The following is a 24,913-nucleotide window of genomic DNA, read 5'->3' on the forward strand; positions in this document are numbered from 1 at the left end:
AGGAGGAGGGCCATCAGGACACATTCCCCCCCTACCCCCACAGCCCCTCACCCATCAGGTGGGGGCTCTCAGGTACTGCACCTGCCCCATGCTTTCGACATATGCAACACCAGATACCTGCGCCCCCAGATGGACAACCTGGCTACGCGATTTCAAGTTCTACATGGGGCCCATAGGACTCATCGATGACACGCGACTGAAAAACATGTCTATGGCAGTGGGCCGAGCGGTCAGGGACATCACAGGTGAATTGATCAATCTTGACACTGCATCCTATCAGGACCTACACACCAAACTACCTGAATATTTCAAACCCCATACTAACGTCAAATATGAAAGGCACGTCTTTCACATTACTCACCAAGACAAGGGAGAATCCCTGGACCTTTGTGATGAGACTGAGAATCAAACAAAAAAATTGCAAATTCCATCGATATTCCAACGAAGAAGCCCTACGGTCTCACGTCATAGCTGTGTGTGTGACCTCCAGTCCTTTCGGAAAATACTCCTGCAAAAACAGCAGTCGCTGGAAGAGATCCTAGCACGCATGGAAGCAGCTGTCAAATCACAGCTGGACAGCCTGGCCAAGGTCATGCTACAACCAAAGACTCCTGAACCAGACGCCACCATCAATTAACTATTCACTGCACCGAATCTACCACTCGGACGCACAGACGCCACATGCTACAGATGTGGTTATGAATATCTCCATGCAGGTCGGATGCCCTGCCCTCGGGCAGAAATGCACTGCATGTGGCGGTGACAATCATTTTAGGGCCGTGTGCAAAAACGCACCTAGTCAGCCGGAGAAGTTGAGGGAACGCAGGAGAGTGATACCATCCAGCCCTCGCGAGGGCGGACCCGACGAGGACCCCAGGTGGCAGAAGCGCGACTAGCGCCACCACAGGAAATTGTACACGAGAGGAGTACAGTCGGAAGGCCCCAGACAGAGTGGCTGCAGACGATAAGTCTGCTATATTGAAATGAGATCACCGTCCAGCAGTGAATCGCCACCCTGTTTTGATGACAAGAGGAAAAAAAGGGCTACGTATAGGCACTGAACAGCACGGCAACCCAACAAAGCCTTGTACTGACTCTTCGAGTGAACGACACACCGCTAGAATTCTTAATAGACACCAAAGCTACGGTCAACATAATCAGTGAGGAGGCATACAACACCCTCACAAAAACACTGAAGCTCAAGAAGTCCACCGTTGACATTTAGCCATACGGCTCCACCAGGCAATTGCCGTGCAACAGCGTCATCTCCGCCATATGCACAAACAAGGTTCACGTTGCAAAGATGCTGCTGCATGTTCTCAAGATGAAAGTGAACGGTGGATGCATCCTCAGTTTCTAAATGGCAGTGGAAATGGGGCTATTACACATCTTATACCAACTGATAGCCCAAAAGTACTTTGCAAGATCCGAAGACATTGAAGCGGCATTCCCAAATCTTTTCAAAAGGCTGGGAAAGTTGAGAAATTGCAAGGTCCAGCTCCACATCAACCAGGAAGTCAAAGAAGTTACCCAGCACTACAAGGGCATACCCATAAATATCCAAAGACAGGTAGAGGAGGAGATCAATGAACTTCTAAAGCAACACCGGCAAGAGGGCCCACCCCATGGGTATCCCACATAGTACCCATCCCGAAGTCGTCCCCGGATGGCTCCATCAGACTATGTGTGGACATGAGGAGGGCAACTAAAGCAATAGAAAGAACACCACCAGGAACCCCGAATAACGGACATGATGCACCTACTGCATGGTGCCTGGGTTTTTTCAAAATTGGACATCACAAAAGGATACCACCAGATTGAAATCATGGCAGAGTCACGATATAGCACCACCTTCATCACTCACATGGGCCTATTCCAATACAAACAGCTCAGTTTTGGCATCTCGTCTGCCACAGATCTTTCAGGAGGAAATCCACAGGTCATCTGCCATGTTCCAAACTGTCTGAATTATTCGTTTGACGTAATGGTCTTTGGCAAGTCGAAAGAACACGACGCAGCCACTACACAAAGTCTGCTCAGTACTGGAGGAAGCGGGACTAACACTTGGCAGGGCAAAATGCAAGTTCAGAAAGGACTCGTTTAGATTCTTCAGCCACATCTTTTCAGAGAAGGGCATGAGACCAGACCTGGACAAAGTAGCGGCAGTGAACACGGCCCAGCCACCCCAGAATGTCCGAGTTGCAGTCATTTCTCGGTTTAGCGAGTTACTGCTCGAGGTACTTGCAAGACTATGCCACCGTCAGCAATCCCCTCCACCTACCAACATGGAAAGACCAGCCTTTCGAATGGGCGTCAGACTGCCAATGCGCTTTCAAGACCATAAGGAAACATTTCCAAGGCAGAGGACATGGACCATTTCAACACAGACAGGAAGACCAAAGTAGTCAATGCCAGCCCGGTCGGCCTTGGTGCCATTCTGATGCAGAAGGACCCCTCGGACCCGAACGCCCGGTTCATAGTGGCCTATGCAAGCAGAAGCCTCATGACCACTGAACAGGCATACTCTTAGGCCGAAAAAGAGCATGGCAGTGGTGTGGGCCTGCAAGTACTTTCACCTCTTTCTGTATGGGAAGGCATTCAGTCCTCACCGACCATCAGGCCTTCCTGACGATATTCGGCGACCCCAAAGCGAGAATGTCCCCCAGAATAGCCCGGTGGGGACTGCGGCTACAGGACTAAGTTTGAGATAGTGCATTGCCTGGGAAAGGAGCACAAGCCCACTACCTGTCCAGGCACCCCACAAGTGGGCCCCTCCATTCCCGATGCTTACATCAATTAGGTTATCCACCACCTGCAACCCCTGCCAGTGAACTGGGCCACCCTGGGAAAAGCTTCCAAAAACGTCCCAGCCTTGGCAATCGTGACTCACTGCATCAGAACGGGCAAGATTGTGCATATCAAACATCAAGCCAGACTAGAGCAAGAGTTGTTGAGGGATGACATAAGATCCCTGGAGCTAGTAAAAGACGAACTGACAGTGATGGATTATCACATTGTCATGAAGGGCTGCAAGGTTATCCTTCCATCAGCCCTGCGAGAACAGACAGTCATGCTGGGGCACCAGAGGGTGGGGTCCACAAAACGACTGTCAAAAAAGGTGTGGTTCCCCCAACCTGGATGCCCTGGTAGAGGAGGTCGTCGGCAGGTGCGATATTTGTGCGCTAGTGGTGCAACCACCGCACCCCAACCCACTGCAGATGGTCCCTGCTCCCAGAAGGTGTCTGGGAAGAAGTGGCCGTAGACTTCTTCGGACCACTACACAACAGTATGTACGTGCTGGTGCTAATTGATGAACATTCTTGCTTCCCAGATGCACAGCTGATTGAGTCTACAGACGCGGTCTAGGGTGGGGATGACGCATGTCGTCGACCTATGGCATACCGAAGATCATAAAGTCTGATGACGGTCCACCGTTCATGAGCCACGACTTTGAGAACTGCACGCTACATTGGGTTTCAACGCCGAAAGATAACCCTGCGATGGCCCCAAGCCAATGGCATAGTGGAACGGTTTATGGCTAACATCAAGGAGGACCCTGCAGACAGCCAACCTCATCAATAAACCGTTTGAGCAGGCGCTATACCAACTTCTACAGGAATACTGTCGCACCCTGCACAGCACCGCCGGGGTCAGTCCATCGGACCTCATGTTTTTTCGATCAGAACAAAACTGCCTGAAGCCCCCGTTCCAGCTCAGACTACACCTCAAGAACAACTGGTCAAGGCTCAATATTAGGAAAAGACAGACAGAAAGAGCTGACGCAGCAGGGGGAGTAAGACTGCGAAATTGAACCTGGAGACCAAGTGGTGGTATGCCAGCCAAAGTCGATAAGAGGACCCGACAATTGCACCTGAATTACTGGTAGTAACCAGCCGAAAAGGCACCATGATAACTGCCAGTGGAGCACACCAGCACTCCATAACAAAGAACTCAATTCAAGAAACTGGCAGGCACCACGCCACAGAGGTTTTCCAGTGTGAATGAATGGGTACATAAATCTTAATTGCTTTTGAGAACTTCTGGCATTTCTGAAACTGAGGAATATTTACAATAGGGACTGATTCAATGAAGCCCACCTCTGGCCACCTAAAGAACTACTGTAATATTCCATTAGAATAGTGGCGTACTGTTTCCCAAGCAGAAAGCACTGCAGGGGTTCCACTAGGTCAACCCTCACCCCTTGTTCCGAGCAACACAAGGAACTCCAACAGGTTTTATGAGTGGGGCCATGGACGAGAGCCTTCTCACTCCCTGCACTAGCACAACTCACTGACAAAACCGCGTCACCTGGCCCATCCTGGGGCAAAACATACTCCACTTGCAGGAGGAGTGAGGTGGCTAAAATATCCTTGTGCTCAGAGTGTACCCCATAAGCCAAATTCCTCCTTATCCGATGAAGCAGAACAACCTTCACTCCCAGTAATGCACAGAACTTGGAAGCTTTCTCTCTGTTACTAGCCAGGGAGACACCACCTCAATCCCAGACTTAAATGATAGACCCACAAGAGACTTGTCGTCCGTTTGTAAAGGGAGAAGGAAACCCCATAGACATTGGTCAAACAACTGCACACACAGAAGATAAGGCTACCTCCACTATTAGTGAGTATTTTGGCTAACTTAAGTAGCCGCCTGACACTCGCCAAATTATTCTCTACCTCCCCTCCCTCTAGGACAGTACAACCCACAGATGAACAAGTTACTTCTTACCTGGTAACGTTCTTTTGATGGGATGTTCCTCCGACGTATTCCTTATCTTTGATAGATCATCTCCCAGCTTGCTGGCCTTGGAAAAAATTTTCAGTAGAGGGCGCTGCGCATCAACGTCCCTCGAGCCCATGTCCGACAGCCTCTGTATCGGCGCCAACGTCATCACGCATATAAATAGACTCGCATAGCGACCGTTGCTCAGTTCCATTTTGATGTTAACTGTTTTACATGAATTGGTTATTGACCTTGAAGGAGCGTAAACTGCAACCACAAGGGAAGTATTACTGCGGGGATGGATGGGAGGGGCGATGAGGAATACGTCGGAGGAACATCCCATTGAAAGAACGTTACCAGGTAAGAAGTAACTTGTTCTTCAAAGGGATTGTGTCCTCCGACGTATTCCTTATTTTTGATAGACTCCCATAGCAGTGGTGTGTAATTGGAGTTGGAAGCAGGGGAGTTGCTAGGTCTGGAAAAGACCTGGGGCTAAGCTGATGTCGGAACTGTTGGGACTGGGGGCTAGCTAGTCTTTTGGCTGTAGCTCCTGAGATTCTATCCGGGGCTACAACCAAAATATCAGGGGCTATAGCCCCCTTCGCCCCCCCCCCCCGTAGCAACGCCCCTGGGTGGGAGTAAAACACCATGTTTCCTTTTAGGAATGAACAGAAAGTAATACGGCTTTGCCAAACCTAATCTCTTGACTAGAGGAATCCAGGTTGTAAAATCTTGTGAAGGTATGTGCGGATGACCATGTGGCAGCCACACATGTCTCGAACCGGAACCCCGCTTTGGAGGGCCGAGGAGGCTGATACCCCTGGTTGAATGAGCCCTAAGATTTTGAGGAGGCTCTTTCCCTGCTAGTTTGTAACATTCCAGAATGGCCAAAATAATCCATCTGGAAATGGTTTGTTTTGTTATCGGTAGTCCCAGTTTGTGTCCTGAGTAACCTACGAACAGTTGGTCTGCTTGCCTAATCCTAGCAAGTCTGCTGATGTAAACGCTTAAAGCCCGCCTTGGGTCCAGCCTATGTAGCCCTTCTTCCTCTTTCCCCGGATGGGGAGGCGGATAGAATTAAGGTAAGGTAATTTTCTGAGTGATGTGGAATTCAGAAACCATCTTTGGGAGGAAATTAGGCTTCACCTGTAGGACAACTTAGTCTTTATGAAAAATTGTATGAGGGGGTTTACAAGATAGAGCTTGTAATTCGCTCACCCTTCTAGAAGATGTTAAAGCCACTAATAAGACTGTTTTAAGGTGCGAGAAACCTTAGCGAACAAGAGTGGAGTGTTTCGAACGGAGTACCCATCAGGAAATTTAAGACTAAATTTAAGTCCCATAAAAGGAACCTGGAACGGTCTTGGAGGGTAGACATTAGTTAATCCCTTTACTAAGTGTAATTTGAAATACCATGGCTCCTCTGCAGTGCGCTTAAAGATAGATAGCGCTACGAGATAGCCCTTTATAGTGCCAACTTGAAGGCCTGAATTTGCCATGTAGAGTAGAAAGGATAACACTGTTGGTGTACCACATGAAAAGGGGTAGATCTGCTCTTCTCTACACCAGCTGCAGAATTTGTTCCAACGGCAGCAGTATAAAGACTTTGTTGCTGACCTTCTGGCCGAAAGCAACACCTCCATGACATCATCAGGGAGGTCCCAATCCTTGCATCTCAACCTTTCAGAAGCCAGGCGTGAAGGTTGAGGGTTCTGATGTCTGGATGGAGAACCTGACCTCCCTTCTATGAGAGATTCTCCTCGAGTGGAAGACGAATTGGAGGGCAGATGGACATGTCCAGGAGGTCCAGGTACCACGTTCTCCTGGCCCAGTCTAGGGCCATTAGGATCATGGTTCTCCGGAATCTTCTCAACCTCCTGATCATTTGAGGAATGACAGGGACTGGTGGAAACGCGTACAGGAGTGGAAACTCCCAGTCCACTACGAACGCGTCCCCTAGAGCGCCTCTCGGGGGAAATTCCATTGAACAGAACAGATCGCGCTTTCTGTTGGTACTGGTGGCAAACAGATCCACTTGAGGGGTTCCCCAAAGGGCGAAGGACTTCCTGAGCTAGTTCCCACTTGAGGGAGACTGTTTCCTGCCTGCTCAGAGCGTCCGCCGTCAAGTTCTTCTCTCCGGCTAGGTGAACTGCCGATAGAGATTCCTTCTTGGATTGCCCAAAACCAGAGCTGCATCGCCTCTCTGCACAGGGGCAGTGATCCTACGCCTCCTCTTTTGTTGAGGAGGTGCAGGGCCACTGTGTTGTCCGTCATTATCAGGACATTTTTCCCCTGTACAGATGGCAGAAAAGCTTTCAGCGCTAGTCTGATTGCTCTCAGCTCTAACAGGTTGATATATAGTCTGGACTCCGATGGAGACCAACAACCGCTGATGGTCAAGTCGTTGGTATGGGCTCCCCACCCCGTGAGTGAGGCATCCGTGACTACTGTTATCTCCGGCCATAGTTGCCAAAACAGTTCCCCCTTCAAGATGTTTTTCTGGCAGGCCCACCACTGAAGGTCTCGAGCCACCTTGTCCGGAACCTGAAGGAGGTCTGTCATTCTCCCTGAGAATTGCGACCACTGAGTTCTCAGTGCCCACTGAAGAGATCTCATTCTCAGTCGAGCCTCTGGCACAAGGAAGATCCAGGATGCCATGAGGCCTAGCAACCTCAAAAAGTCGAAGGCTGGGAGACGTTGGGCATATTGAAATTTGGTGACCATCTGCAGAATATCTTAAGCCCTCACCTCTGGTGGCGAGGCTTTTCCCAGCGAAGTGTCCAGGACCACTCCAATGCACTGGAGTCTCTGATGGTATCATCTGTGACTTCCTTAAATTGAGGGAGAAGCCCAGTTTGTGAAGGAAGTGGCAGACATAATCTAGCTGATCTGAGCTTGTTCTGAAGATACGGCTCTGATCAGCCAATCGTCCAGGTAGAGGTAGACGTGGATCCCTTCCCTCCTTAGACTTGCAGCCACTACCGACATTAGCTTGGTGAAGACCCTCTGGCGGAGGTCAGCCCAAATGGCAGAACTCAAAATTGATAATGAGAGCCGCCAATTGCGAACCTCAGGTATTTCCTGTGTTTGAGATGGATTGGAACATGGAAATAAGCATCCTGGAGGTCCAGAGATACCAGCCAGTCCTGGAGCTGGAGGGCCTGAAGGAGCTGAGAGAGAGTTACCATCTTGAACTTGTCCTTCCTGAGGAACTTGTTCAATTCTCGTAAGTCCAAGATAGGTTTCAGTCCTCCGTCTTTCTTCGGTATGAGAATTTTTTCTGACCCCTTTGAACCGGCTGTCCTCTGCCCTTTCCGAATGTGGAATAGAAGCGAAAGGACTTACCTCTCCAAGAGGTTCCTGAGGGGCGATATGGTGTCTGATGGCTTGCAGCTCCTAGGGATTTTGCTGCTGCCTTAGATGTTTGTAGTTTTTCTAAACGGTCATCTGCCTTCTTACCAAACAAAGCCGTCAAAGGGCATATTCAAGAGTCTGCTTTGCACATCTGGAGCAAAACCAGACTTTTCGCAACCAAGCAAATCTCCGGGTTGTTGTACTTGCTGCCATGGCTCTGCTGATGCTGTCAGCAGAATCGATGCCAGTTTGAAGGGATTCGCACATAGCGCCTTTACCATCCTTGATGTTTAGGAACGCTTCCCTTTCTTCTCCCTCCGGGAGGCAGTCAGCCACTGATTAAGCACACTCCCAAAGTGTGTGGCTGAACCTAGCAAGCGTACAAGTAGCATTGATGGATTTCAATGCCATGCTACATGCAGAAAATACTTTTTTGGCCATAGAGTCATATCTCTTATCATCCCTATCCTGTGGAACAGTAGGGTAAGCCGATTTACTACCTGCTGAAGTAGCTGCCTGAACAACCAGACTCTCCGGAGTTGGGTGTTTGGATAAATATTCAGGGTCAGCAGACGACACCCTATATTTAGCTGACAATTTTTTGTTAACCGCTGGGATTACTTCAGGTGTTTCCCAGTTTGCCAATATTCTCCTTTGTAATGCCGCATGAAATGGCACCACAGGATCCTCCTGTGGACCTTTGACCAAGATGTCTGAGATCGTCTCGCTGAAAAGCAGGGGAGGGTGTGGACCACCCCATAAACTCTATTATCCTTGCCATCAAGGTTCTATACGGGGTTTCAGCATGTTCCCTGGGTCTGGTGTGGCTAATTCCACTTCTGCGGAAGTGTCCAACCCACTTGCTTCCTGTAGGGATTCATGGAGGTCTTTAAACCTACCTACCTCAGAGGTAAATTCCTCTGGTGCAGGAGTCGCAGGTCCCTGCAACTCAAAAGGTCTTTCCTGATAGAAGATAAGACTCTGGAGTGATCAGGTCTTGAAAATGGTATAAATCCCATTTCCAGAGCAGAAGGAGCCAAATTCGTCATGATTGGTTGAGAAAATGTCGACGTCGTCGACGTTAGAGGCTTCGAAGCCATCGAAAAAGGCGTCGAGAAAGGTGGTAGAGGCCTCGAACTCGGGATTCAACTCGAGGTTGTCGACGACATTCTCGTGCTCTAGGCTTTGGGTATGGCCACTGGCTGTGAGGTGGCCGTGGGTTTATCCTTTCTCGGCGTCGAAGACGGCATCAACTCGACTGACCTGTGCGTCGAAGAACCCTTCCATAACAGCGTCGACGATGCCGATCTATGTGTCGAAGGGTTCTTCGACGACGGCGAAGACGCAACTTTGCCTTTACTCGAGGGTTCGCGACGCTCTCGAGTGGCTTCTTTCGCCGGGTGCTGCGACTTGCAGCTTTTTGATTTTTCGGGGTCTTTCACCCAGGGTATCACCCTCAGCAGTCTTCGAGGGGGTCGAGGCCGCTTTCTCGAAGACGCTTAGCATCTTTTTCCTGAATTCCTCCCACTCAGCCTGAAAGCTATGTTTTGTGGGGCAGGCGACCCTTTTTGGGGAAACGGAAGACGATGAAGAAGGGGATCTTCAACGTCTTTTTTGAATGCTTCGATCTCGAAGAGTGATGGGAACTGCTTCGAGACCTAGAACGAGAATGTCTTTTGTGATGGCGAGGAGACTAATGTCTCGACTCCGCCGAGGAACCTTTCGAAGAAGTTTTAATTGCCTTACCTCTCTTGAGCTTCCCCTAACGCTCCTTCAAGGCTTTCGCCATCATGGACATGCAGTCCTCACACCCCGAACAATGGTGCTCGATTCCCAGGCACCATAAACAGATCCTGTGAGGATCCGTCAACGACATTTTCTTCCCACAGTATCAACATTTTTTGAAGCCAGACCGTGGAGTCGTCGGTTCGGGTGAGGAAGCCATCAAGTACAAGTCGATATGCGAGGAATTTTGATATATCTGACTGAAGAACTGAGCAACGATATTCCGAGGCCCCACGAAGTGCGGAAAAACGGAACTGAGCAACGGACGCTCCGCGAGTCTATTTATATGCATGATGACGTTGGCATCGATACAGAGGCCGTCGAGGGACATCGGCTCGAGGGACGTCGACGCGCAGCGCCCTCTACTGAAAAAAAATTCCGAGGTCAGCAAGCTGGGAGATGGTCTATCAAAGATAAGGATTACGTCGGAGGACACCATCCCTTCGAACAGTAGCTTCTCACATCATTTTCTATCCACTTAAACATACCCCCCCTGCCCAGCTTAGGTCATAGTATATCTTGTTTCTGCCGTTTCACATGCCATTCGGACAAGATTGACTAGCTGGGTCTGGGGCCACCCTCCCATAACTTTAATGGGCGAAATCCACACAAGCATAATAGCACCTCCTAATTTTCCCATATCTGGATTTTGGTCCCTCTGAGGGGGTTCAAACGACAGCACAGTTAGACCACAATTCTGGTGAAAGGCGCTATACAAATGGCAAAATGAATGGTGAGTATAAAGCGTGTGCCTGCCACTCAAACACTAGGTTGAGCTTCAGGGCATAGAACTTCTCCAAGTGGGTCATGGCCCTACCAAAGACTAGATCGGGTCCACTGAGGACAGGCGGGAGAGTAGGGAAAACCCAAAACTGATACCATATGTAGTGTTTCCCTTAGCCTGAGAAGTCCACAGCCCCATTGGCATCCATATAGGTGAGAAACTCTTGCTTCCAGGGCCAAAGTGGCTCCCCCCGATTTTCACAAAGTTTGAATGGGAGGTTCTTTCTGATGCATGGTTGCGCAGGTTGATGGGAACTGTACCCTGGAAATTACAGGCTGAATAAAACACAGTAGTTGACTTAACTAGCTCTTTAATGCATCATAAAATGCAAATTACAGATGCATTTTACCTTCAGAGCGCTCTTCCACAATTTTTTGTAATGTTGTTTGAACTTTGTCACATTAAGGTGCATCAATCGATATTGCATCTGCGCAGTACATTACAATAATGGAGAAAATGTTGAGCAAACACTGCACCAGCAAACAACTTTAGTTTCACAGAGTATTTTGTTAATCTCAGTTTCCTTGTTTGATCATTTAGTATTCATCAAAAAGGACAAAGGATCCCATAATAGAGAAAAGAGAAAAATGATTTGCATTACGATTAAGGTACACAACCTAGGATCTATAAAAAAGGAATATGGATTGTTACTTATAGAAACTAATAAAATAATCTGAAATTAATTGAATAAATAAATGTTGTTTGTTGGCACCGTGTTTCTTCAACATTTTCTCCATTACCTCTTTAATGCAGTTCACTTAAATGTTGTAGGGACGCCTGGACACATAGTGAACTGAATGTCATATTGAGCACTTCGACGTTTCCATTGGTGGGGTTGTCATTGACTGGTAGGGAACTTCAACTGCGAATTATATCCTGCAGAATTCTAGAGGAGTGCATGAGCCAGCAGTATACTGTGGTGCTTCACTCTTTTGCACATGTAGAGCCAACTGACTTGCCGTAATTAGGGGCCTTTTTTCCATACTACTACCGCCTCGCCAAAACGCTGGTGAGTCGGTTATAGGCAAGGTGCAAGTAGCAGCACAGTACAAGCACAGTTAACAAGGGCCTACTGGGCTAATCAGCTGCCAATATGCAAAGTGCCACACGAGCAGAGCAGTGGACGCTGGGTAGCACAGTTGACCTGGAGAAAGATGTGTGAGGGGCCAAGCCGAACAGAAGCAGGTTTGCTGCCAGGAAGAGAGATTGGAGTGCGTCAGGGAGAGCAAGCACATCAGCGAGCAGGAGGTCCAGCACCAGAGCCAAGGAGCATCCCCGGTTTGCTTGCGACAAGCCGCCAACATTGACTTGTGGCTCTTCCTAGCAGGGCTGGATCGCATGTGGTGGAGACCAGCATGTGCAGGATAACTTTTCTTGGTCCTCCAACTGTGTGGCTGGCAAGGGCAAGAGTGCTTGTGATGGGGTAGGCACCTGCTTATGCTGTGCCCCTCAGATTTTGGGCCTCCTCCATCGTGGCAGAAAAGGAGGCACTCGTGTGTCTGGGTGAGCACCCAAAGTGCTCTGGCAAGGAGACTGTTTAGGGCCCCGCACAAGGGGGGAGAATAGTGCACAGGGGAATCAAACCGAGGCAGCACCTCTCACCTGTCTGGCTGAGGTAGACTCCCAGATCCCTTTGTGGACCAGTGGTGGAGGCAGCCCACACTGTAGTTCTGTGCTTGGCGAGAATGAACCAGTCACCAGCTGTGCAGCCGAAAAAGACCACCAAAAGGCTGGTAGATGAAGGTAGTTGGTTTATTCAGCAAGCAAAAGCTCTACCCCTCCGACTTCCCTGGATCCACTGATCTCCTCGGAACACTGGTAGCCAAATAACCACTGATGTCACCACACACACACACACACACACAAAACCCCCCACACCCCAGCCCCCCCCCAGAGCCAAGTGGAACACAACCGGTTTCAGGCATAGCTCTGGTACACAAAGCCAATCAGGCAAAAAAATGATAATTTAAGTGGTGCAGAAAGGAGGGTGGAATGCGAGAAGGGAAGCAGCCTTCCAGGAGGCAGTGAAAATTCCCTTGGGGACTTGAGCGGACAACCAAAAATGGTGAGGGGGGCTACTCATAGAATCTTACAGGGCAGATAAGTAAACAAACACCCTCTTCGGGAGCATCCTCTTGAAATGCAATGCAGCCATTTTCCAGTGGAAAGGAAAGTAACATCCTCTTTAAAAGGTTGGTGTAAGAAAGTGCTCGAGAAATAATGCGGGATAGAGCTTCTCTGGAAGGAGGAAGGCATGAAGGGTGGAAGAAGAGATCTGCAGGTTCTAAATTCAGACTGTATATTGAGGCATCAAATTGGGGTTCCCACTGCACCAATAGGCTTTGTGAATGTTGCGCAATTGATTAAAAGCGAACAGGATGAAGTTTTTAAAAAGCATTGAAATGTGACCCCAGCCTACCATCAATCCCTTTACCATCCAGCAAAGCATGATCTGGTCGCCCTCCCCACACCTCCACTTTCAGGAAAGGGGCTGGTAGGAGGCTGGGAAGATTAAAACGAAAAGCTCATCTTTGTTGCATCACAGGGTACCCATCTGCAATCCCCCTCCTCTCCGAACCCCAACCAGGATCATGCTCTAACTCTTAATAAAATGAAAACAGTCTAAATCTTGGAGTGTGTACACACACACACACACACACACACACCTTATTTACCAGGATAAAGGAAACCTTGAACTCTAAATAAAAACGCAGTACACCTGTGCTCAACTTCATGAGGAACAAAGACGCTTTGCTCAGAGCTATGGGAAAAGGGAGCTGAAACCCTGCAGGAACCTCAGGTGAGTAAACCAGAAACCTGTTACTGGAGTCGTTTCCTGGGTGTGGTAGAAATCTCAGGGAACAGGTCAAACACCGTCATAGTGTACCGAAAAAGCAGCATCTCAAAAGCATGCAGCAGTCGGCTCTTCCCAGGCCCAAGACAAAAGGTAAGCTGTGATGCAGGAGACATGACTAGATAAGCACACCATGATCAGGTGCTCCAAATCAAGCATTGCAATAGCCAATAGATTTGGCGTTTGTGCTATAGTGCATTTATAGGCATGAATACGTGGGCCATTCATCAATGGTCAAGCCTACTTGCAGCTTAATCCACGGTATATCAAGTGACACGACTTTACTTTTGCAAACAGACATTAAATAAAAGGGTATCAGTATCTAGCCAAGTACATTTCAGTAGTGCAAACACTAATGCTATATTTTTAGGAGATTGCATTCCAATAGCCGTGCTTAGTGGGTATTTTCACTTTAGCAAAAGAACCATTAAGCATTTCAAAAACGACTTCATCATAGTTTCCAGCACTAAGTTGTAAGAGCAGTGTGAAGGGTTGTGAAGCAGTGGCAGACGGATGCGAGACAAGCTAAGGGGATGCAAGGCCGCATCTGTCAAGAATGCTAGTTGAAAGGCACTGTGAATGGGCACAAGAGGGAAAAGAGACTGTGCAAAGGAGATGTGTGGTGGGACAGGAGCCAGACTAGGTGATAGGGCAGTAAAAAAGGTATGCGAGGAAGTGTCAGTGTGGTTCAAGGGGACGAGTCCGAGGGTATTGAGCGAGCATGCATGGGTGACACTAAGGGAATGAGTGGTAGGGTCAGTTCAATGGTACCTTGCGGGGTGGAAAGAGTGGTGATGTTATGAAGTTGGGATGCTCTTCAGCAGGCAGTGATGTGAAGGCTGCGAATGATGAAGTGTGAGTGAAGCAGTGGAAATATATTTCAGCCACAATAAGGCAGTGGAGGAAGGTGGGCAAGGGCAGTGTACAGCCCATACGAGGGGGTGTCTGGGATAACAAGGTTCATGTGGTGCTGAAAACTCGTTTTGGGGAATGGGAGCCTCAGAACGAATGAGAGGCAGCGAGAAGAAGCAAATGTATTGTCAGGAAATGTGGGGGGTTTCGGCCCCATGTGGAGGTATGGAAAGCAGTTTGAGGGGTTGCAAGTGTCGCAGCTGAAAGGAAAAAAGGACTTGCACAATTTTAGATAAATATAGGAGGGGGTTATTATGCCATCCAAAATAAACAGGATGGCAGTAAAGCCTAGCAACAAAAGAGAAGGTTCTCAAAAGTGCAGGTGGGCCAACTGCAACAAAAGCCAGTGAAAAGATAGTTCAAGATGACTTCCACTTTACTGACGGCATCAGCTTTTTTCCAGACAGGCTGTACAAAAGTCACTTATTTATCTAGAGCTCATCCATCTTGAAACCCCTTCAGCAATGGTTGCTGGCCAACACTAGCACGTCTGGGCTTTGGTCATTTGGATTTCAGATGACAGCCAATTCCTTCCCCATCTCTCCCAGGTTCATTACTAGGCTGTAGCCATTATACAATGCACCCTGCCAAAGACTGTGGAATGCTATGGATTAGGAGAGCTGGCTTGGCTTCTCAGAGACAAACCTGTTATTTAGTTTCATTGGTAACTGTCCCAGTCACCAGAATCAGGACAATGGCTCCTGAGAGTTGGCCTCGGTTGCTTTTTCATCTTTCTGATTCACTTAGATCTTTCAGATTTCTCCCCATCAGTCTTTATGCGTAGGTCCACATGGCTCAAAATCGCTATCACCAATATCTTGGCTACGCTCCTGTTCTGACACCATTGACCTTGGCCTTTCACCTCTTGCCACCCCATCCAACTTTCAGCCATCTTGATTTGGCCAAAGCTGCTTTCTGAAACCAGACAGCACTGTCGACTGCCAACATACTCCTCTACCTCAGAGGACTGCTTTGGTTTTCTCCACCAACCCCCTCTTTATTCTGCTCCGTCACCCATCCAGTGCTTTCACTTACTTTCTGTCTCTCCATCTCCTCCAACCTCCACGCAAGTCTCCAAACTCCCTTGCTCTGTGCTAATCCAGACCCACTTTAATTTGCATGCTCTGGCTGATTCGGATAATAAAGGTGATGTGGGGACAACTGAAATGGGTTATTGGCCGTGGCTCGGTACTGGAAGTTGCCTCCAAGCCCATCAGACACATGCAGTTCCCGATATCTGAATTATATGTGGGCGGCACACAGCTCTGCGGGACAAATCTCCTAAAAGTGAAGGTAGACCGCCTGGAATTAGGTTGCCCTCCAAGCAAATTCAGTACAGCCTGGGGTTTATTGATATACTCACGAGCTGCAGCTGGTTGTCAGCAAACAAAAGCATTTGTATAAAATGGTTATTTAGAACGGTGAAACCCCGTGCCTCAAGAGTTAGTGATTGCAAATGCACTAGAGTGATTGCAATGCTAAACGGCGGTAATCTAGCTTGACTGACGGCAATCCTCCTGGCCCCATAACTCAAAACATGCTCAAGTGTCTGACTGCCAACTTTCGACATTAACTCGATAAATATCAATTCTTAGTGAACCAAGATCGGTTTCCCAGCTATGACCTCAACCAATCAATGCATTTCAAAAGATTTCAATTGGGAGTTTAAACACATTTTAAAGACAACAGGTCACACATTTTCTGGTAAAATCTTCAAAGAAAATTGAACGTGCCGTTCAACATGTAATGGGCTGTACATCCAACACTTAGCCGAACGCAACACCAAAGTAGGTTTGTAAGGAATGCCATAAAACGGGGTAAAATGTGCTATGCTTCAGAGAAAATAAAATCTTAAGCCACTTTGAGTTGAAGTACACATTAAATAAGGCACTGCTTCCTCTTTTAAACACGTGTCCTCAATATAAGAAATGACTAAATAAGTTGAGAAATGTTCAACAGAATCTCAACTCACTTACTGTAAACAAAACCATGCCTCTCCCCTCAGCCCCCAAACTCGAGGAGTGGGTGGCCTGTCCTCACGTGTATAGAACGCACTAAAATAAAGGGAACAATAAGGCCATAGGACTCATACACTGAACAGCACTGACAACTGTGGCAGGCATGACATGTTCTGCTGAAGAGGTAGCGGTATGAGACTCATTCTACATCTGACTATATGCGACATCTGTAGCATGTGTTCGAGATATCACTAGGCATGCCAATGGAGTGGAACATCCATAAGAAACATTTTGCAGCAGGAGCAAAGTTAGTTGGCTTCTTTACCCCTTGAATCGCAATAAAGGTGGGGGATATTTTAGTAGCGATGACAGATATTTTAGTTTTGCTGCTAAGAGGATCATCAACTCCGAACTAGTGAGACTTAAACCTAGTGTGCTCTCCAAAGACACAAAGTTGTAACACTGCCACTCAAACCTCACCCACCAGTTCTTGACAACATGCAACATCCTAGTCACGCTTTTCGAGTAAAGTAGTGCTTGGCTACAAGAACATACAGCACTGCACTTTCCTTACATCTTTTATTTTTGGGTGTTGAGAAGCATTTCAAGTAGCCAGGCCTGGTGGTAGCGAGAAAGCTTTTCAAGTGGGCCAAAAGGTTGGGCACACCTCATTGTACATGGAGGAACTTTACAGCGCGGGGAGGAGGGTCAGCTTTACCATCTGTCACTGAGCAGGATGGCGTCCAGGCGGAGACTCTGGAGGGCATCCTCACAGAGGCTGGTTGATATAACAATGTTGTGCATAGTCAGGGGTATTTCATGCTGCCTGTAGGCAGGTCCAGGGCGCTTAAGTTTGCCGTTTTCCATGTGGGAGGTTGGCTAGGGCTGTGCAGTTGCCCCTTCCATTCTGCTTCGTACAGCTGGTTGCAAGCTAAGGCGGGGGGGGTGTTGGAGGAGCCACCACAGCCACAGCCTCCTCACCCCTGCAGATTTCCTTCCTACAGCTCCCACCAGAGACAATAATGGCTAACTTCTTGCCTCTCCACACAATTCCCTGGAAGACACTGCTTCCGATGCTGCCCGGTGAGGACTGCTAGTATCATCCAACCATGCAGCAGCAGCAAGCCTCCACAGGTCGTCAGACATTTCCTGCATTGCAGGAACCTTCCCTGCGCCCAAAACCTATTTGGCACACAGCGCCTATAACAACCCCTCCTTGATTAACGCGATGGAAAAAAATAGCAACAAAACCAATTGTCCCTTGCTGGATGCATGGTACAAGTGTTGCCATGTCTCATCTGCCAGAAATGTTTTGTCCACAGGTGTCACACCACCATATGCGCAAAAAAGCAAAACCTGGGAGGTGCGTCGGTAGGGGCCTTATCAGGAACACCTTAAGAAAAGTGAACCATCAAAGAACTAATTTGACAAAAAAATTAAATAAAAAAGAGGCGACCTACAAGCCATCACGTTAGTGCATGACAAGCGCAGTCAAACCAGAGCGACTGGGACAGAGTAAAAGGGCAGGCCAGACCACAGTGCATTAATCACCCGATGCTGCACATTACTTCTAAACTTTAGGTCAGCATTAAGAGTAAGGTTGATTTACACTGAAGACTTCTGTTTACAGGTAAAAAACATGCAAACGTTCGCTATTCTTTTGTCCCTTTCTTTCGTGTCCAGGCTACAAGAAACAGCAGCTTCTTCAAAGCAAGTATATAATTCTGCATGGAGTGTTTATTTTCACTTTGTAGTAGGTCCATCCAACACTGAGCTGATTTTACTAAAAGGTATAAACACAGGCCTTTGTGCTGGAGCACGTCATCAATACGCCTCTCACATTCTCTCTAAAGGGAGCGCATTGTTGCAGGCTTGTTCCTAGAACACAAAGCATCTTTTCGTTCTGTGGTGCACTGACGATAAAACCTACTGCTGTGACAATGCAATCTGAGTAATAGGAGCGCTGCGGGAAATTCCCAGATCCCAGGGGCCAGCCGGGACCTTGTTTGGGCAAAGTATGCACAATATTAACGCGGCCTCTTGCGCAGCTGGTGGGCGATGCAAGATAGCTGGAGTGAAACTGTTCACCTGTGCTTAGTTTAGCTTCAGGGACCAACAAACTGTTGTGAAGGTCAAATGCTGGGTCATGGGCCTCATCACAACCCTATAAAAAATGTTTTTAAAACTCATTTCTAAATCTGGAACAAAGATTAGTTATTAGTTAATCAACAGAACTGTGTTTAGGACTCTAGTTCCCAATTGTGCTATTAAAAAGCTCAGCTTACTGTGAGAGGTCAGAAGTGTGGGAGTGGGGAACTTGGTAAATGTTTCTTCATAAAATGCCATTTTATTTTAACTCCAAAGGGTTGGATTAAACGCCTCACTATGCCTAACCTAATAAAGATTCCCTGCCTATCAAAATAAACTAAAGGAAACGCTCTAATAAAAGGAATATGTCCCTCGCACTCCTACATACAATTAAAGGAATATCTGGCAATTCAATTCTAACCAAATAACAGATAAATTCAACACAGTTCTAGTAACTGTATTTCCATGTAACCTGGGTCAGATTACCTTTCCCCAGATTCAAAGCATGATTTCCAATCAAAAGGTCAAAGTAATAAAGTTCCACTTTGCAACCAAGTTCTAATGATCACATTCTTCTTGTTCCAAAAGACTGCCACTTGGTTTTAGCCAAAAGTTCAAATAGACAACTCTATCTCTCCACTTGTAGTAAAAAGTTCAACACAACTTCTTTGAAAATCAAAACACTTACACAATTCATTGTTTCAACAGCAACGTTTTGTTAGGATGATTTCACAACAGGTCACACATGCCTTTTAGTGGTCTTGCCACATCTTTACAGCCTTTAGCTACACCACAGTACTTAAAGGACTTCTTCCTGGTTCACTAACCTTCCAGGACTACTAATGCAAGGTCCCTGCCCGGGTATGCTCACCTGCCAGGACTAAACGCTTCCATCACTACCACATGTATTTCTGTGGTAAAGTTCACTTCAACCCCTAGCCCCAGCACGCTTAAGGCCCTGAATTTATCCATTTCTTCTCGAACTATTGAAATACATTCCTTTGTATTAGACCCATATTTCAACATCAAAAGTCATTACTTCTTCTGGGAAGACAAGATACACATGGGTGCCATTTGTACCACACTTATGATTTCAACATGCAATGCAGGTTTTGCTTCTCTCCTCCTGAATACTTCCTATCAGGAGGGCTGTCCTCCTGCCACTATGGAGTTCCCACTTTCACAAACAATTGTTGACAATGGCTTTCTAGCACCCTTGCTATTCTTTGGTTTAAACATTTTTCTGGTGGGGTCTCTTCCAACTATAACCACTTCCTCACTTTGGCAACAAAAGGTTATTATTAGCTTGCTTCATCTTTGCCCTTTCTAGGCTTTTGCAATGTGTGTTATTGTTAACCTGTTTTAATAATGCCCTCTCTTGGCTTTGGCAATGCGGGTTTTTGTTAGTTTGCTTGAATATTGCCCTCTTGGTTTTGGCAAGAAAGTTTGCTTTTTCAGGGTAACAATTGTAACCTTTCTCTTGTCTGTTCAAAAGGTTCTTATTGCGCCACTTCGTTTAGATCAGTTCGGTATTCAAAATAATCACTAGTGGCCAGCGGACAATCATGGAGTGCATCGGGTTACCCAATGTTGGTAAACTCACTGGTTGCTGCATATGCTTTCGCTCGCTCTGCTGCCACCGTGTTTTCTGCTTCCTCTGCTGCATCCTGCATGGCAAAATCCTCTGGTCTGCTTCCCAAAGCCTGCCTCAGGTGGGAAAGAAGCACTCCCTTGCCTGCAACCGGAGCACACTTCTTTAGGGGGGACGCTTGTCAATAAAGTGCTTGCCGCCATGCAAACTCTGTATAGACGGCCATCAAAGGTAGACATACTCTGAGGACCGAATCCGCTCACTGCATAGCGGCGGCTTTAGCATTTCTGCTTCTCTTAGACTTCTGCTTCCACTGCAACATGGAGTCACGGCAATCACTCCCCCTCCTACTACTTCTGTTGCTGCTCATAGCCTGCACATGAGGGGGTCTTATATACTTAAAAAAAGCCCCGCTCAGTTGTGGTTCATTAGAACCACTAGACGGCAACTTGTGGTCTAGTGTCTGAGTCACTCTCCTTCGTCCCAATACTTTGGGCATTGTGGGAAATGAAGTCCCCATTGTTCAAATGAACTTTATTCTGAATCTCATTTCCAATTTTACTCTGATTATTAATGACACTTTTAGAAAGGGTTTTTTAAAAGGACTTACTGTTTGGTTTCAACTCCGAGAGTTAATTTCATCAGAATGTAATATGTTAGTTTTCTGATGTTCATATCTATCGTTATCCTGTTGATCACAAGAGGTTTTATTACTATAAATGTGGGCCACTTTGTGAAGGGACATGGATTTAGCTTTAAGGGAGAATCAAGTTCACAAGTACCCATAGCATTACTGTTTGGTTTCTTACGTGGATTATGACTGTTTTCACAGCCAACAAGATGGATAGCTGTGGAAAAGGAAACTGCACTCTGACAACAAGCTATTACATATTCTGGCATTACGGAAATCTCACCCTCTGAGGAAGGCCAATACTGCATTTCTTCTAACAGTCCTCCTATTCCCTTGGGGCCCTTCTCTTCCGAGGTGACCCTCCCGGCTAATACCACCCCCAGGAGTTAGGATCAGGTACCAGCTGTCTTCCCTTGGCCACACGGGAGGAGACTTCAGGTAGGGTGTCTGAGGACTTCGCAAGATTCATCACATTGGATTGGAATACAAAATAAAAATAGACAAAAGATACATCACATTGCACAGCCTTATTGTACTGAAAGATGTGCTCGTTTTTTTCCATCGGAGCAAAATAATCCAACTATTTATTGCACTGAAGACAAATTTTAGCCCACATTAGGATTAACCTTTGCAACTCTAGTGGAGAAAACAGAAAGTACACAGAAAATCTGCACATTCGCTTCCACCGCAACTTGAAAATGGACCACGCTATCCACGTGAACCATTCAAACACTACGGTTGAGTATTTCAGACTCCCTTCTGCAGCTTGTAAAAAGCTCAGTGAAATACCAATCTATCCTTTTGAAACCCAACAGATTGACTAATATCTTCCTTACTGCCCATCTTGTTGATCCTGGTCCACAGCCATCATGTTCCTGCAGCTGTGAAATTTGCTCCGTAGTATACTGCTCCAACTAGGTCTTGCCCTACCTCTGCCTCGCAGTACAAGTTCCTGCAGCAAAGTCTTAGGACCCACTTATTTCCTTGATCTGCTGCACACACCAATCCTTCCCACTCCAAGTATCCATCCACCAGGACCATGGCAAGGAAGAGCTGAAAGACGAGCTCTGCATGCTCGTCAGAACGCTTGGTGAATAGAAGAATTGTGACAGAGGCCTGCCTCACTGGGCAAGAGATGACCAAGCCTAATCTAAACACGTGCTCAAAGCTATGGGAGGCCATTGGCATCAGCAGAACAGCCAAGGATAAGAACAGTTCCGGAATTAGCATAAAAGAGGTATATTCGAATGCAAATCCTGCACAGCGGGAGAAGTGACTTCCCACAGGAAGCTCCTGCCCACCCAAATTGGTGCTGCAGCATTGGAAGGTGAACATCTAATGGGCCAAGAGGGAGATGGTGGCCTGAATGAAGGACACTACCATGCACTACACCATTACAAGACTAATTGCAAATCATACTTTCTGTAATTTACATGCTTATAGGACCACAGGCATACGGACACTGAACTATCACTTATGGATGCCACGCGGGGCTTCATCGATGAGCCCACAGCAAAGGACAGTGCACAGGTGCAAGCCTTCCTGGCTGGACTACGATTCAAACCAGCAGTACGGCAGCTCCAATCATCTGCCACTCCCACCCATGGGGATCAGAAGGCCACAAACAAATGAGTCTGCACTGTGGGGGTTTTGTACGATCGGACCAAAAAAAAGTCTGACTGTACAAAACAACTGAAAAATGCTACCACCAAAGGTTCGAACACCAAAAGTTCGAGCCTTTGGTGGTAGCATTGCAGGTAAGTTTAAAAAAATAAAAAAAATAAAAAAAAACACTGGCATAGTGAGCGGGGTGTTGCGCAAAAATAAATAATAAACCGGGGGGCTGCAGGGGTGTCACCTGAAACACCCCGCTCACTATATACAGTATAGTGAGCGGGGTTTGCAGAGGAAACCCCTGCAGCCCCCGTAGAATGTTAGTGTGTTCGCATGAAAAAGGTGCAAAATTTTGCTAGTTCGCACCTTTCTCAGGCGAACATTCCAGCCACGGCAAAATCAGCTGCGGTCAGATCACTTAGAATCCACTGTGGGCACTCCTGTATTGCAAGTCTTGGGGCCCGGGATATAATGCGGATGTTGAGCACAGAATGTTGCGTTGCCACCCCAGTGGGGGCACCTGCCCAGCCAGCAGGATGGATACACCTCAACAAGACCAGTGCACCCTTCCTGCTCAACCTCCTGCAGCACTTGCTCCCCAGTCTGAAGGATACCAGCATGTCATCTAGATCCTCCTTCTAAGGTGCCTTCTAGCAATGCCTCAGAAAACATTATGCTAATGTTTAATCGTAGTACTTAATTGCTCGATCCTACTCAAGGCAGATCACAGAGTGTGTGTGTAAACACAAAAAAATGACAGAGCGAAAAGTCAAACTGGGTATTCATTTAGGCAGATTCTTTAGACTACCTGCATCATTGCACTAACTGGTAAAATAACCAGGATGCCTTTTTGGTTACAGTGCCTATGAAAGTTAAGGGAATCCTGAAACTTATCTAGGCCCCTGGCCCAGTCCTCCGTACCGACAAAGGAGAAATGAGGCGCAAACTTTTAGGTAGGACTCTCATCCAAAATGTTAATTGTTCCTAGAACCCCTAACAATTAAGGAAATAAAGAGGGTTGGAATTGGGGGTACTAGACAGACTCAGCAATTTCATTTCCTGAGACTCATCACAATCACCAACCCCTAGCAATCGGTCATGCCATCTATACTAATCCCCAACACAGGTAACGGGATTGTCAAACAGCTACTACACCCAGTGGCCACAGAATGACACTGGATACGCACCCTACCATCACCTACACAGATGCAACACACACAAGCCTTTTAAACACCAAGACCCAGTATAACATGAACAGACATTCTACAAACGAATACGCACCTCCATGCAGGCAACAGCCTCTCCCGACTGGCCTCACATGGCCAATCAAACTACAACCTTTGATCTGCACCCTATGCTCCCACTACCCCCTCCCCTCCTGACCCCAACAGCCTCACCTTTTTTTCTTCCAAGACCCAAAGCACACAGTTTACTTTATTCCTTACATACAAGTTGCACATAGTGTGTTCAAAATAGTGTTACAACATTCTCCATAAACAGTAATGGGTTGTTACAGAACATTTACAGATGCCAAGGAAAGCCCCTAAATGTGTATTCATTTGAAATTGCTCCATGTGTGTCTATTGGAAAAACAGGTTCTCTAAAAAAGAAAGGTTTTAAAAAGTAACAGACAAAAAGAGAACGGAGGACGGTCTCACTGGCCTGAACATGTGCATTGAGTAAGCCACAATTCTTATTACTGTACTTTTGTTTAAATCACTGAATGGTGGGGGGCGTGGCTCGGAGCCACCACGAGTGGAATGGCTTCTTAGGAGCTCCTGAAAGGCCCACCGCGCTGCAGCTGCAAACACCGCTTCCAGTCCCCGTTATGGAGTGAAAGTAAAACGACCGTTGCATGAATACCGCCAGCAGCTGTCTACCGAGTGGGACCCCGCGCCATGGCCGGTGTGTGAAGTTTCGGCAACTTCTTTCAAAAAGGTCTCCGCTCGTATCCAAGACGGCGGCCGCGGAGCTCAAACAGAGGAGTACCTCCGTGCGGGGTTGGGGCTGGCGCGCTAAAGCAAACAAAGCCGCCTAACGCACACAGCTCTCCAGACCACACTGACTCCAGCTTTCTCACACCCTGAAGCCGGTTCAACCCCAATCATCCCGCACAGCCCTGGAGGCAGACCATCGCACAAAAGACTGTGGGCCTGCATAGAACTGAGCCAACTTTACCAGAAGCTGTTAGGCCCCGGCTCTCATCCCCACCGCCTCCCTTCTAGCCCTCACGGGGGGTACTTGCTGCGGTCGGCACGGAGCTGCTCCTCCTCCGGGAATTGGGGAACGGCAAGCGGAGAACATCTAATCAGCTCACCCCTAGCGACCACTCTGGCGGCGACTGCCCTCTACCAGCCTACTCTCCAGGCCCGGTCAGAGGTATCCACCACTATGCTTTTCCCGCCTTGCCCCGCAAGCCACGAGCGGACTGCACCCAAACCCTCAGCCCAGCGTTCCTTGACACGCAGTGAATCTACAGCAGCACAGTTCACCCGGATCATATTTCACTGGGCCTGTAAAGCCGCAAACTTGCGGGTCGACACGGAGTCCTCATACCTCTCGGAAAAACACAGCAGAACAGCACCGACATCTTTAAGGTGAGGAGAGGGGAGGGGAGGAC

The 24,913-nt window shown here is 47.6% G+C and overlaps 1 protein-coding gene across 4 annotated transcripts in view; it reads right to left on the minus strand.

The window, feature by feature from the left end:
* Nucleotides 1-24,913, minus strand: part of LOC138481499 (MARVEL domain-containing protein 3-like) — a 401,994-nt gene that overhangs the window by 183,238 nt on the left and 193,843 nt on the right. The gene's annotated exons all lie outside the window — the stretch shown is intronic.

The sequence above is a fragment of the Ambystoma mexicanum genome, chromosome 5p (genome assembly GCF_040938575.1).
Source record: "Ambystoma mexicanum isolate Mex_15411 chromosome 5p, UKY_AmexF1_1, whole genome shotgun sequence".
NCBI lineage: Eukaryota > Metazoa > Chordata > Amphibia > Caudata > Ambystomatidae > Ambystoma > Ambystoma mexicanum.